Source organism: Eriocheir sinensis, chromosome 24 (assembly GCF_024679095.1).
Source record: "Eriocheir sinensis breed Jianghai 21 chromosome 24, ASM2467909v1, whole genome shotgun sequence".
Classification (NCBI taxonomy): domain Eukaryota; kingdom Metazoa; phylum Arthropoda; class Malacostraca; order Decapoda; family Varunidae; genus Eriocheir; species Eriocheir sinensis.
The window spans coordinates 2,514,396-2,527,620 of NC_066532.1; the positions used below are offsets into that span (position 1 = coordinate 2,514,396).

At 42.4% G+C, this 13,225-nt stretch overlaps 1 protein-coding gene across 2 annotated transcripts in view; it reads right to left on the reverse strand.

Annotated features, from left to right (window-relative positions):
• LOC127002750 (protein tramtrack, beta isoform-like) overlaps positions 1–13,225 on the reverse strand; it is a 71,372-nt gene that overhangs the window by 22,612 nt on the left and 35,535 nt on the right. The window lies entirely within an intron of this gene.

A 13,225-nucleotide genomic window follows, 5' to 3' on the forward strand; every position in this document is an offset into this window, starting at 1 on the left:
TTATCCACACACACACACACACACACACACACACACGACTAGTAGGATAGGGAGATTACACGACTAGTAGGATAGGGAGATTACAATGTCCTAGAGCCACAAGGACACACGAACTGCCGAGAAAGAGAGAGAGAGAGAGAGAGAGAGAGAGAGAGAGAGAGAGAGAGAGAGAGAGAGAGAGAGAGAGAGAGAATTGACAGACAGAGCTAGGCACAGACAAACACGAAAGAAACAGAATAAGCTGAAAAAACAAGGGAAGAGAAAAAAGGAAAAGGAAAAAAAATAACATCACAGGAAAAACAAAAAGAAAAAGAAACAGAATAAGCTGAAAAACAAGGGAAGGAAAAAAATTAAGGAAAAAAAAATCACAAACCTCTTATTTACCTTTCCTTGTCTTTCATCTAAATCATTCTTTCACCAACACGCTTAAAACACCAAAATAATAATAATAATAATAATAATAATAATAATAATGTGCCCTTGTGCTGTCTCCTTTGCTGTAAAAAAAAAAAAATAATAATAATAATAATAATAATAATAATAATAATAATAATAATAATAATAATAATAATAATAATAATAATAATAATAATAATGTGCCCTTGTGCTGTCTCCTGTGCTGTAAAAAAATAATAATAATAATAATAATAATGATAATAATAATAATAACTTCTTAACGTGGCTGGTAAAACAAAGAAAAAGAACCCGGCACCATCACGCCCTTTGCCAATACATCCATTCTTGAGATCCCATTTTATTCCCGTATTCTCAGACGCTTTCGGCTCAAACAACATCCATTTCCCAAGGCCACGAAGGAGATTAGTCGGGTTATCATGAGTGTTTTTAACGTTCATGGTATGTAAGCCTTGTCACACTGTCACTAGGCTCATGTAACAACTCATGGAAATACTAAAACAATCTCTACGGAAGCCTTATCAAATGTGTGTGTACAGAAGCCTTGTAAAACTATCACGAGGCTCATAAAATTACCCATGGAAATACTAACACCACAACCTCTACGAAAGCCTTGTCAAATGTGTGTGTGGAGAAGCCTTGTCACACTATCACTAGGCTCATAAAATTACCCATGGAAACACTAACACCACAACCTCTACGAAAGCCTTGTCAAATACTGGGCGAGCAGAAGTCTTGTCATAAAACTACCCATGGAAATACTAACACCACACAACCTCTACGAAAGCCTTGTCAAATACTGGGCGAGCAGAAGTCTTGTCATAAAACTACCCATGGAAATACTAACACAACCTATATCAAAGCCTTGGCAAATGAGTGTGCAAGGCCTTTGAAATGTTTAAGAATATGGGCATTGTGTCTGTTAAGAAGTTTGGATGCTTGAAAAGTACAATATTATGAGGAGTCTGACTGATATATTAAGATATTATCAAAATTATCAGGTGTCAACTTAACCCCCCTTCCACCTCCTCCTCTTCCTCCTTGTTAGGGTTGCCGATATCAGAAGTAGCCGATATCAGAAGTATTATCAACGAGAAGGTATTGGAAGGTTAGCTCAACGAAGGAAGAGGAGAAGGAGGAGGAGGTGGTGGTGGTGATGAAAGAGGAGGAGGAGGAGGAGGTTTAAAAATATCGTCCTTAGTAAAGAAATCGTGTTATTGCAAATGGTATAGGAAGAAGATTAGTTATAAGAAGGAAGAAAAGGAGGAGGAGGAGGAAGAATAGGAGTTTGAAAATATTTCGTCTTTTGTTTTGGTATAAAGAAATCGTGTTGTTGCAAATGGTATAGGAAGAAGATTAGTTATAAGAAGGAATAAAAGGAGGAGGAGGAAGAATAGAAGTTTGAAAATATTACGTCTTTTGTTTTGTTATAAAGAAATCGTGTTGTTGCAAATGGTATAGGAAGATGATTAGTTATGAGAAGGAAGAAAAGGAGGAGGAGGAAGAATAGAAGTTTGAAAATATTTCGTCTTTTGTTTTGTTATAAAGAAATCATATTATTGCAAATGGTATTGATAGAAGACTAGTGAAAAGAAGAAAGAAAAGGCAGAGAAGAAAAAGAAGAGGGAGGAGGAGGAAGAATAGAAGTTTTAAAATATTAAGTCTTCAGTTTTGTTATTAAGAAATCGTGTTTTTGCAAATGGTACAGATCGAAGACTAGTGAAAAGAAGAGAGAAAAGGCAGAGAAGAAAAAGGAGGAGGAGGAGGAGGAGGAGGACTTTTAAAATATCAAATCCTTATGTTACGTTATGAAAAATCGTGGAGTTGGTCTTGTGTGTATATGGACAGCGACACACGGTTTACTATTGATTAAGAAAGAAGGGCAAGAAAACTGAAGGCAAGATAAGTGAGGAGAAAGGAACGGAAGGAAGATAGAGAGAAGGGAAGATAAGGAATGGAAATGAAAGGTAAAAAAGAAAAAAAAGGAGAAAGGAAGAAAAGTGAGGGAAAGGCAAGGAAGGAAGGGAAGGAAGGGAAAGGAAAGAAAGGGAAGGAAGGGGAAGGAAAGGAAAGGAAAGGAAGGGAAAGGAAAGGAAAGGAAACGAAACGAAACGAAACGAAAGGAAAGGAAAGGGTAGATGGAGATAAACAGCGATAGACAGATATAGATAGATAAATAGATAGAGAGGAAGACAGACAGAGAAAGTTGAGTCAGAGAGAGAGAGAGAGAGAGAGAGAGAGAGAGAGAGAGAGAGAGAGAGAAAGGGGGGGGAGGGGGGGGGGTTAGTCGTCAGCATACAGATATCACAACTCCCACATCCCAGCGTCTGAAAACATGCCTCTTATCAGTTCCAAAGACAATGTCACAATAATTTAGATAAACACTCATTGAAAAGCTTATCACTAGATTAGGACCACGCTATCGGGCCGGCCCTTGAATGATATTGTAGCGGTGAAGTGTGGCCGATAAGGAGGAGCTCTGATGTGCCGACGACCAGAGGGACCTAAGCCCGATTTCTTGAAACTCCCGGGGCCATACTCTCAAACCCCTCGCCTCTTACACACTCACATTAAGACAAGGCTTTCGAAGGAGTTTTGGGCATTTCCAGAGGTACAGTTAAGACCCTGGTGGTAGTTTGACCCTTTCTCTGTACCCTGAATTTAAGAAACGCACATTTGATAAGGTTTTCGTAGGAGTTTGGGCATTTCCAGAGGTACTTTTATGACCCTGGCGGTAGTTTGTCTTCTTCTGTACCCTGAACCAAAGAAACACTCATTTGACAAGGCTTTCGTACGAGTTTGGGCATTTCCAGAGGTACTTTTATGACCCTGGTGGTAGTTTGACCCTTTCTCTGTACCCTGAATTTAAGAAACGCACATTTGATAAGGTTTTCGTAGGAGTTTGGGCATTTCCAGAGGTACTTTTATGACCCTGGTGGTAGTTTGACCCTTTCTCTGTACCCTGAATTTAAGAAACGCACATTTGATAAGGTTTTCGTAGGAGTTTGGGCATTTCCATAGGTACTTTTATGACCCTGGTGGTAGTTTGACCCTTTCTCTGTGCCCTGAATTTAAGAAACGCACATTTGATAAGGTTTTCGTAGGAGTTTGGAGCTCCCAGGAGTTTTGGGCATTTCCAGAGGTACTTTTATGACCCTGGTGGTAGTTTGACCCTTTCTCTGTACCCTGAATTTAAGAAACGCACATTTGACAGGCTTTCGTAGGAGTTTTGGGCAGTTTTGAGCATTTCCGGGGGTAGTTTTATGACCCTGGTGGTAGTTTGACCCTTCTTCTGTACCATGAACCTAGAAGAACATATTTGACAAAGCTTTCGTAGGAGTTTTGAGCATTTCCGGGGGTAGTTTTATGACCCTGGTGGTAGTTTATCTTCTCCTGTACCCTGAACCAAAGAAACACTCATTTGACAAGGCTTTCGTAATAGTTTTGGGCATTTCCAGAGGTACTTTTTTTACCCTGGTGGTAGACTGACCCTTCTTCTGTACCCTGAATCTAAGAAACACACATTTGACAAGGCTTTCGTAGGAGTTTTGGGCATTTCTAGAGGTACTTATATGACCCTGGTGGTAGTCTGACCCTTCTTCTGTACCCTGAACCTAAGAAACACACATTTGACAAGGCTTTCGTAGGAATTTTGGGCATTTCCAGAGGTACTTTTTTTACCCTGGTGGTAGTTTGACCCTTCTGTACCCTGAACCTAAGAAACACACATTTGACAAGGATTTCGCAGGAGTTTGGGGCATTTCCAGAGGTACTTTTTTTACCCTGGTGGTACATTGACCCTTCCTCTGTACTATGAACGTGAAAAAAACACTCATGAAAACGCTATCAGTCACCTCTTAGGCCTTTGGAAATTAACGCCTCCGCTCTCACGCTCATATTGGACAAGGCTTTCCTAGGAGTTTTGGGCATTTCCAGAGGTACTTTTACGACCCTGATGGTAGTTTGACCCTTCCTCTGTACCATGAACGTGAAGAAACACTCATGAAAACGCGATCAGTCACTTCTTAGGCCTTTGGAAATTAACGTGAGAGGTGGAAGCTTCTGAGAATAGCGACCCCGCGGCTTCTTTTTTTTTTTTTTTTACGTCATGGCCTAGCCTATTGCGCCGATGAGGGAGAAAGAGAAAGAGGACGAGAGAGTGCAGAAGATTATAAAGAAAGAGAGAGACAGTCTGCATATGTTTGAAATTGAAAAGCCTTCTCGTAGAAGTCACTGGGATTTTCATGGACTGTAAGGGGATCCTGTAGTGATAGTTTTACACGACTTCTGAATCTTGAATGGGAAAAACACTCATGAAAACCCGGTTAATATTCTCTGCAGCCATTACACATGTTTGAAAAGCCTCGTAGAAGTCACTGGGATTTTCATGGACTGATTGGGGATCCTCTGGTTATAGTTTTACACGACTTCCGAATCGTGAACAGGAAAAACACCCATAAAAAAAACGGTTAATCTTCTCTGTAGCTTCACACATGTTTGAAAAGCCTCTCTTAGAAGTTGCTGGGCTTTTCAAGGACAGTTTGGTAATCCTGGTGATAGTTCTACACGAGAGAGAGAGAGAGAGAGAGAGAGAGAGAGAGAGAGGAAACATGGAAAAATGGAAATGCAGGCAACAGAAAGTCTATTGGCTCATTACGAGGTTGCCCGCTTTGGTGATTTAATCTGCTCGACAGCCACTTGGGGCCTGGGGAGCAGATAAAAGCCCCTCGACATTGAGGAGCAGATGGAAGCACCTCGATATTGAGGAGCAGATGAAGGCACCTCAATATTCAGTTTACTCCCGACGCAGTGAAGTGACGGTCGATCCTATATATGAAGGAGTTGATGGTATTCGCATTTACTACTTCTGAAGGAAGATTGTTGCAGTGGCGGATGACTCGGTTTGAAAAGAAACTCCCTCCGATGTCTGTGTTGCATCGACTAGACTGAATGGGTAAACCGTTATTTCTAGTTCGAAGGTTGGTTTGCAGTTCAAAGAATTTGGAGTAATCGACGTTATTGATTTTTTTCAGATACTTGAAGACTTGAGGAGGAGGAAATGAAGGGGGCCTAATGGTGGTCCACTTAACACCTTGACGCTAATCCCACAACTGGAGACAGATGTGGCAGCGTGGTACGGAAGGACAGACCCCCACAGAACCCCCCAATCCGCCAGTTTCTCCTGGATCAACTATAGTGAGTTTGGGTGATATTGTTAAACGCTTCCGCCCCTCGAATTAACTATTTCCAAAGGTCAAAAAGGAGATTGTTAAACGCTTCCGCCCCTCGAATCAACTATTTCCAACGGTCAAAAAGGAGATTGTTAAACGCTTCCGCCCCTCGAATCAACTATTTCCAAAGGTCAAGAAGGAGATTGTTAAACGCTTCCGCCCCTCGAATCAACTATTTCCAACGGTCAAAAAGGAGATTGTTAAACGCTTCCGTCCCTCGAATCAACTATTTCCAAATGTCAAAAAGGAGATTGTTAAACGCTTCCGCCCCTCGAATCAACTATTTCCAACGGTCAAAAAGGAGATTGTTAAACGCTTCCGTCCCTCGAATCAACTATTTCCAACGGTCAAAAAGGAGATTGTTAAATGCTTCCGTCCCTCGAATCAACTATTTCCAAAGGTCAAAAAGGAGATTGTTAAACGCTTCCGTCCCTCGAATCAACTATTTCCAACGGTCAAAAAGGAGATTGTTAAACGCTTCCGCCCCTCGAATCAACTATTTCCAACGGTCAAAAAGGAGATTGTTAAACGCTTCCGTCCCTCGAATCAACTATTTCCAAATGTCAAAAAGGAGATTGTTAAACGCTTCCGCCCCTCGAATCAACTATTTCCAACGGTCAAAAAGGAGATTGTTAAACGCTTCCGCCCCTCGAATCAACTATTTCCAACGGTCAAAAAGGAGATTGTTAAACGCTTCCGCCCCTCGAATCAACTATTTCCAAAGGTCAAAAAGGAGATTGTTAAACGCTTCCGCCCCTCGAATCAACTATTTCCAAAGGTCAAAAAGGAGATTGTTAAACGTTTCCGCCCCTCGAATCAACTATTTCCAAATGTCAAAAAGGAGATTGTTAAACGCTTCCGCCCCTCGAATTAACTATTTCCAAAGGTCAAAAGGGAGATTGGTCAAGTTCCCCCGATTGAAATTTTAGGTTCATGGTAGAGGAGGAGGGTCACACTACCACCAGGGTCATAAAACTACCCCTGGCAATGCTCACGGCTCCTACGAAACCCTTGTCAAATGTGTGTGTTTGGGGGACAGAATGTTTTATAATACGACCTTTTTACACGTCTTCCGAATCTTGAACGGGAAAAAAAACAGCCATGAAAACCCAATTAGTCTTTCTGTGGCCTTGGGAAATGGTCGTGGTGGGAAACCGAGACTTTTTAAAATATGGACCTTCTTACGCTACCCATGATGCACCGTCTACGCCATGACACTGAACACACACGTACGCTCGCACACACAATATCGAAAGTGGAAATAATAGGTCTTTTTTTTTTTTTTTTTGCAACAACGAACGCACTTCCTTATCTTTTTTCCTTCTTGCCCTTCTAGTTTTTTTTTGTTTTTTTTTCATTCTAGTGTCTTCCTCTCTCTTCTTTCTCCTCCTCCTCTTCCTCCTCTTCTTCCTCTCCTTTCCTTCCTCCTATTTTTTTGTACCTTTTGTTAATCCTGGTCCGTTCCTCACTCCTCCTCCTCTTCCTCCTATTCTTCCTTTACTCTTTCCTCCTTCTCTTAACCTATATCCCATTCTACCTCTACCTTTTCCTTCCTTACCTTTTCTCCACACCTGAGACGCCGAGAAAGAGAAAACGAGGGTGACAGTGACGAGGGAGAAGGAGTAAGAGGACGAGATAGCATAGAAGGTGATAGAAAGAGAGAGAGAAAGGGAATGGGTAGTAAATGCCAAAAGAGAAAATGAAGGTTGAAAGCGATGAAGGAGGAGAAAAAGAGGACGAGATAGTGTAGAAGGTGATAGAAAGAGAGAGAGAAAGGTAATGTAGTAAATGCTGAAAGAGAAAATGAAGGTTGAAAGCGATGAAGGAGAAGGAAAAAGAGGACGAGATAGTATAGAAGGTGATAGAAAGAGAGAGAGAAAGGGGTTGGGTGGTAAATGCCGGAAGAGAAAATGAAGGTTGAAAGCGATGAAGGAGAAGGAAAAAGAGGACGAGTATAGAAGATTATAGAGAGAGACAGAGGTAAGGTAATACATGGAGATACAGAGGAGGGGTAATAAACGCCTTAAAACACACAACAAACAAACAGATAAGAAGTTCAAAAAGCACAAGAAAGGTAGTTCTCTTATCTGGTCAAATCTTAGTGTAGAGAAACAGAGGGGGGGGGGGGGGTAATACATGGAGATACAGAGGGGGAGGGTAATAAACGCCTTAAAATACACAACAAACAAACAGATAAGAAGTTCAAAAACCACAAGAAAGGTAGTTCTCTTATCTGGTCAAATCTTAGTGTAGAGAAACAGAGGGGGGGGGGGAGGGGGAGGGGGGGGAATACATGGAGATACAGAGGGGGAGGGTAAAAATACACAACAAACAAACATAAGAAGTTCAAAAAGTACAAGAAAGGTAGTTCTCTTATCTGGTCAAATCTTAGTGTAGAGAAACAGAGGGGGGGGGGGAGGGGGGGGAATACATGGAGATACAGAGGAGGGGTAATAAACGCTTTAAAATACACAACAAACAAACAGATAAGAAGTTAAAAAACCACAAGTAAGGTAGTTCTCTTATCTGGTCAAATCTTACGGCCATATTTTTAAACATTTCTGCGCCCAGGAACAAGTAATTTACTCGTCTTTCGTGGGAGTTTAGGGCATTTCCAGGGGTACTTTTATGACCCTGGTGGTAGTCCGAGCCTTCTTCTGTACCGTGAACCTAAAAGAACACTCATCAGAACTCGCTTAACCTTCTTTTTGGCCTTTGGAAATAGTTCTTATGAGGGGTGGGAGCATCTGACAATACCTCTCTTAGGGTACGACCACCACACTAAACCAAGGTACGATGGGTTAAAGCTGCGCGTTGTCTCGGTGCTCATCTCAGTTACTTCACGACCTGCATCAGTTATCGAGTTAGCTAGAAGCGTCTCGTCTGCGGTATATCTGCCTGTCTGGTGTCTGTATGGTTGAGCGGCTTAGTGCTTCAAAAACCCACCAAATCCTTAAACCTCTTCTCACATTTCTCTGCTGCTTATCGTAACTAAAAGATCACAGTGGCTCGGTTAGTCTGTCATCCCAAAACTTAAAACTATCGTACATTTCTCCGTCAACAAGCATACGAAGACATCAGCGGTTCTATTTATACCATACCGAATCTTTAACCCATTTCGTACATTTCTTGGCAGCTAATCGTACCTAAAAGATCACAGTGGCTCGGTGTGTCTGTCATACCAAAATCTTAAAACTATCGTACATTTCTCCGTCACCAAGCATACGAAGACATCAGCGGTTCTATTTATACCATACCGAATCTTTAACCCATTTCGTACATTTCTTAATTGGCAGTTTATCGTACCTAAATGATCACAGTGGCTTGGTTTCTCTGTCATCCCAAAACTTAAAACTATCGTACATTTCTTCGTCACCAAGCATACGAAGACATCAGCGGTTCTGTTTATGCCATACCGAATCTTTAACCCATTTCGTACATTTCTTAGCAGCTTATCGTACCTAAATGATCTACGTGGCTCGGTTTGTCTGTCATCCCAAAACTTAAAACTATCGTACATTAAAACCTTAAAAATAAACACTGAACATATTACAGGTATCTTCTTTGTCTTCCTTTCATTTTATTTTTTTTGTCGTCGTTCTCTCCTCCTCCTCCTCCTCCTCCTCCTTTTTCTGTTATCCTAGTTCTTTTCTCACTCTTCTTCTTCCTCCTCCTCCTTCTCCTCTCCTTCTCTTCCTCCCTTTTTTGTACTTCTTATTCATTCTAGTTCCTTCACTCTTCTTCCCCTTCCCCCTCTCCTTCTCTTCCTCCCTTTTTCGTGCTTGTTATTCATTCTAATTCTTTCACTCTTCCTCCTCCTCCTCCTCTTCCTCTTTTCCTTCTCTTCCTTCATTTTTTGTACTTGTTATTCATTCTAGTTCCTTCACTCTTCTTCCTCCTCCTTCTCTTCCTCCCTTTTTCGTACTTGTTATTCATTCTAGTTCATTCACTCTTCCTCCTCCTCCTCCTCCTTTTTTCCTCGTACAAACCAAGATCTGAGTGGTTCGCTTCGTCTCTCATGCCAAAAACTTAAACCTTACATATACACTTTTCTTCGTCGCTAGGTTTGCCTGTCGTAACGAGTCTTGATGTAGGCTTTCATTGACGTTTTTGTGGCGTACCGTTAGCGAAGTTTTGGCGCCCTGGTTTGCCTGTCGTAACGAGTCTTGATGTAGCCTTTCATTGACGTTTTTGTGGCGTACCGTTAGCGAAGTTTCGGCGCCCTGGTTTGCCTGTCGCGCGCACCGAGACCTCGACGCAGTTTTTGCCGCGGACAGTTACAAAAATTTCTAGTTAAGTGAAGAAGAAAGAAAAAATGTACAGACAGTCGCGTTCATTGCCAGGAGGAGGAGGAAGAAGAGGACTGATTGTGAAGGAGGAGGAGGAGGAGGAAAAGGAAGAGGAGGAAGTGAGGAAGGGTCTAGGATGAATGAAAGGTACAAAAAAAGGAGGAGAAGGAGAAGAGGAGGAGGAAGATAAGGAGGAGGAAGAGGAAGAAAAGTGAGGAAAGAACTGGGGTGAAAGAAAAATGAGGAGTAAACAAGAAAATACCTGTATTATTAACATGACAAAATTTGGAAGGAAAAAGAAAAAAGAAGAAAGAAGAAAATACAAATCAGCCACAACATTGATCAAAAAAAATAATCCGAAGAGGAGGAGGAGGAGGAAGACAACGATTACAAAAAAAAATAAAAAAGGAAGACAAAAGCATAAGACACCTCCTACCTGTAATCAACACAAGCACACACACCTGAGAAAAATCACCCACTCACCTACACACGTAAACAAACAAACAAAACAACATACACAAGATGACCTTTCAGCATCCGACCCCCCCCCCTCCACCCCCCCCCCCACACACACACAAGCGGATGCAAAGCGAACCAAACAGACAGACACACAAACAAGAAGAAAACTGGAGAAGAAGAATGAAGAAGAAATAAGAAAAATAAGAAGAGGACAAGCAGAGGACAACAATAGCGACGGCGACAAATAATAATAATAATAATAATAATAATAATAATAAGGAAATAAGAAAAAGAAAAGATAGAAAAAAATGGAGTATGTAGGACAAGTAATACAGTTTCAGGTTCATACATCAACACTTTCTCTACGTTACACTCCCTCTGTTAGATCAAGATGGGGCACATGCTATGGCCACGCTTGCCTCACGATTTCTTCTAAAGTCGATGGGCGATGCGACTACGAGCTCCGGGGTGAGAAAGGGAAGACCCCGCGCGGAAAAATACACCCCTTGTGACATAAACACGCCTGTCCGCTTGTCAAAACCCCGACGTACGTGCTAGAAATGTTGTAATTACCACCACACCGTGCCCTAAATGCGTACCCGTTAGGAGCCGCTATTCCTAAGATTTACCAAGATCTATATAATTCGTCCTGGCATTATTAGTATTAGTATTGCTCTGGTTTGTGTGTGTGTGTGTGTGTGTGTGTGTGTGTGTGTGTGTGTGTGTGTGTGTGTGTGTGTGTGTGTTCTAACCTTTTCCCTTCTGTATTAGCATTGTATAAACAGTTAGTAAGGTGTGTGTGTGTGTGTGTGTGTGTGTTCTAACTTTTCCCCTACTGAATTTGTATATATCTTAATAACAGAACGGAGAAATGTTCATATTATTCCAAGTTAGTTATGTCAAGGTGTGTGTGTGTGTGTGTGTGTGTGTGTGTGTGTGTGTGTGTGTGTGTGTAGCCTTACCCCCGACAAGCGCCCCATTCCGCAGAGGGCGTGGTGCGCGGCGGTGGTTCTGGCTGTTGAGGTGGTAGCCCGCGCGCGTGACCTGCTCGTGGTGCTTCTTGCGGAGGTGCTTCAGCATGTTGGAGGTGGAGTTCGACTGCGGGTCCCAGCTCATGGCGTGCCTACAGAGGCTGCACACCGTCCGCCGCCGCTCCTCATTTTCGAACTGGAAGAACTGCCACACCATGGACCGTCGGGAGGGCGTCGCGGCGCCTCGTTCCTGCTTGGGCGGCATCCTGAGTGTTCTGGGCGCGGGTTTCTCAGTCACGTGTTGGGGTGGACGAGTGAGGTTCAAGGGCTCAACTCACCCCTAGATTAATAACCCCGACTTGCGCTCATGGTTTCAGGAACGCTGGCTTGAGAATGCGACGACCCCCAAAGACATGCATTTCACGTTTGACTAAAGTTTGACAAGATTCTGAGGTACAATTCACTTATTTCGGTTGCCAAGTGTGTTCATGGTTGAAAAGACGTTTACCTGTAAATAGAATGACCCCGAGGACTTTGGCTTAATATATAGTTCGCATTTGAGAAGAGTTTAACAAGAAAATGATTAAATGGAGGGAGGTTCCAGGGCTCAACTCGCCCCTAGACTAGCCCCGACGTGTGTTCATGATTGAAGGAACGCTGGCCTGTGAATATAATGACCCCAAGGACTTGTATATTTCACGTTTGATTGAGATTAACTAGAAAATGATTTACTGGAGGGAGGTACAAATGTTCGGTTCACTAATAGCCCAGTCCCAAAGTGTGATCATGATTGAAGGAACGTTGGCCTGTGAATATAGTGACCCCGAGGATTTTGGTTCAATATATTTCACGTTTGACTAGAGTTTACTTGAAAATCATTGAGTGGAGGAAGATTCCGAGGTACAGTTTACTTTTATCTCAGTTCCCACGTGTTTTTCATGGCTAAGGAACGCTGGCCGGGATACAAGAACCCCGAGGACTTCAGTTCAATATATTTTATGAAGTAGACGTTTTACTAGATGAGAAGTGAGTGAGTGAGTGGGTGGGGTACGATTCTAGGGTACAATTCACTCTTATCACAGTTCTCAGTATCATCGTTGATGCACTAAACATCACAAATTGCGGTTCAAATCTTGCTATGATATGTTGGTAGCGAGACAAGGTCGTTGCACTGTCCACTTTTTATCTTGCATAAACCACAAACACAACTAATCTTTTCTATACCAACCAATATTATCGCCGATTCTCTACATAGCACAAACAAATTCCATCCCTGGTTACCGATTCCAGAACCGTCCCCAAATACACTTCGCCGCAAACGGGTGGAAACAACACTGAGGGCAGGAGAGCAGCGAGCCTTGAGGTCATGAGTACATACGGGGATCCCAAACTATAGTAACGAAGCCCAGCGAAACACCAGTGGAACATTACCCCAAGAAAGTGCCAATTAGTCTTATGGTCGCCCCTCCTCCTGGACTCGAATGAAAACAATACTGAGGTTAGGAGAGCAACACACCTCGAGGTTATAAATAAGTGGATCCCCGACTATAGTAACGAAGCCCAGCGAAACACCAGTGAAACATTACCCCAAGAAAGTGTCGATTAATCTTCTATGGTCGCCCCTTCCTCGACCCAAATGAATGAAAACGATACTAAGGTTAGGAGAGCAACACGCCTCGAGGTCATACGTATGTGGATCCTTGACTATAGTAACGAAGCCCAGCGAAACACCAGTAAAACATTACCCCAAGAAAGTGCCAATAATCTTATGGTTGCCTCTTCTTCCTCCCAGTCCTGTAGTGAGCGTTGTTGGGTCTAATATCATCAGACTCTTCGAAAACTCAGTCTATATATGTCTAAA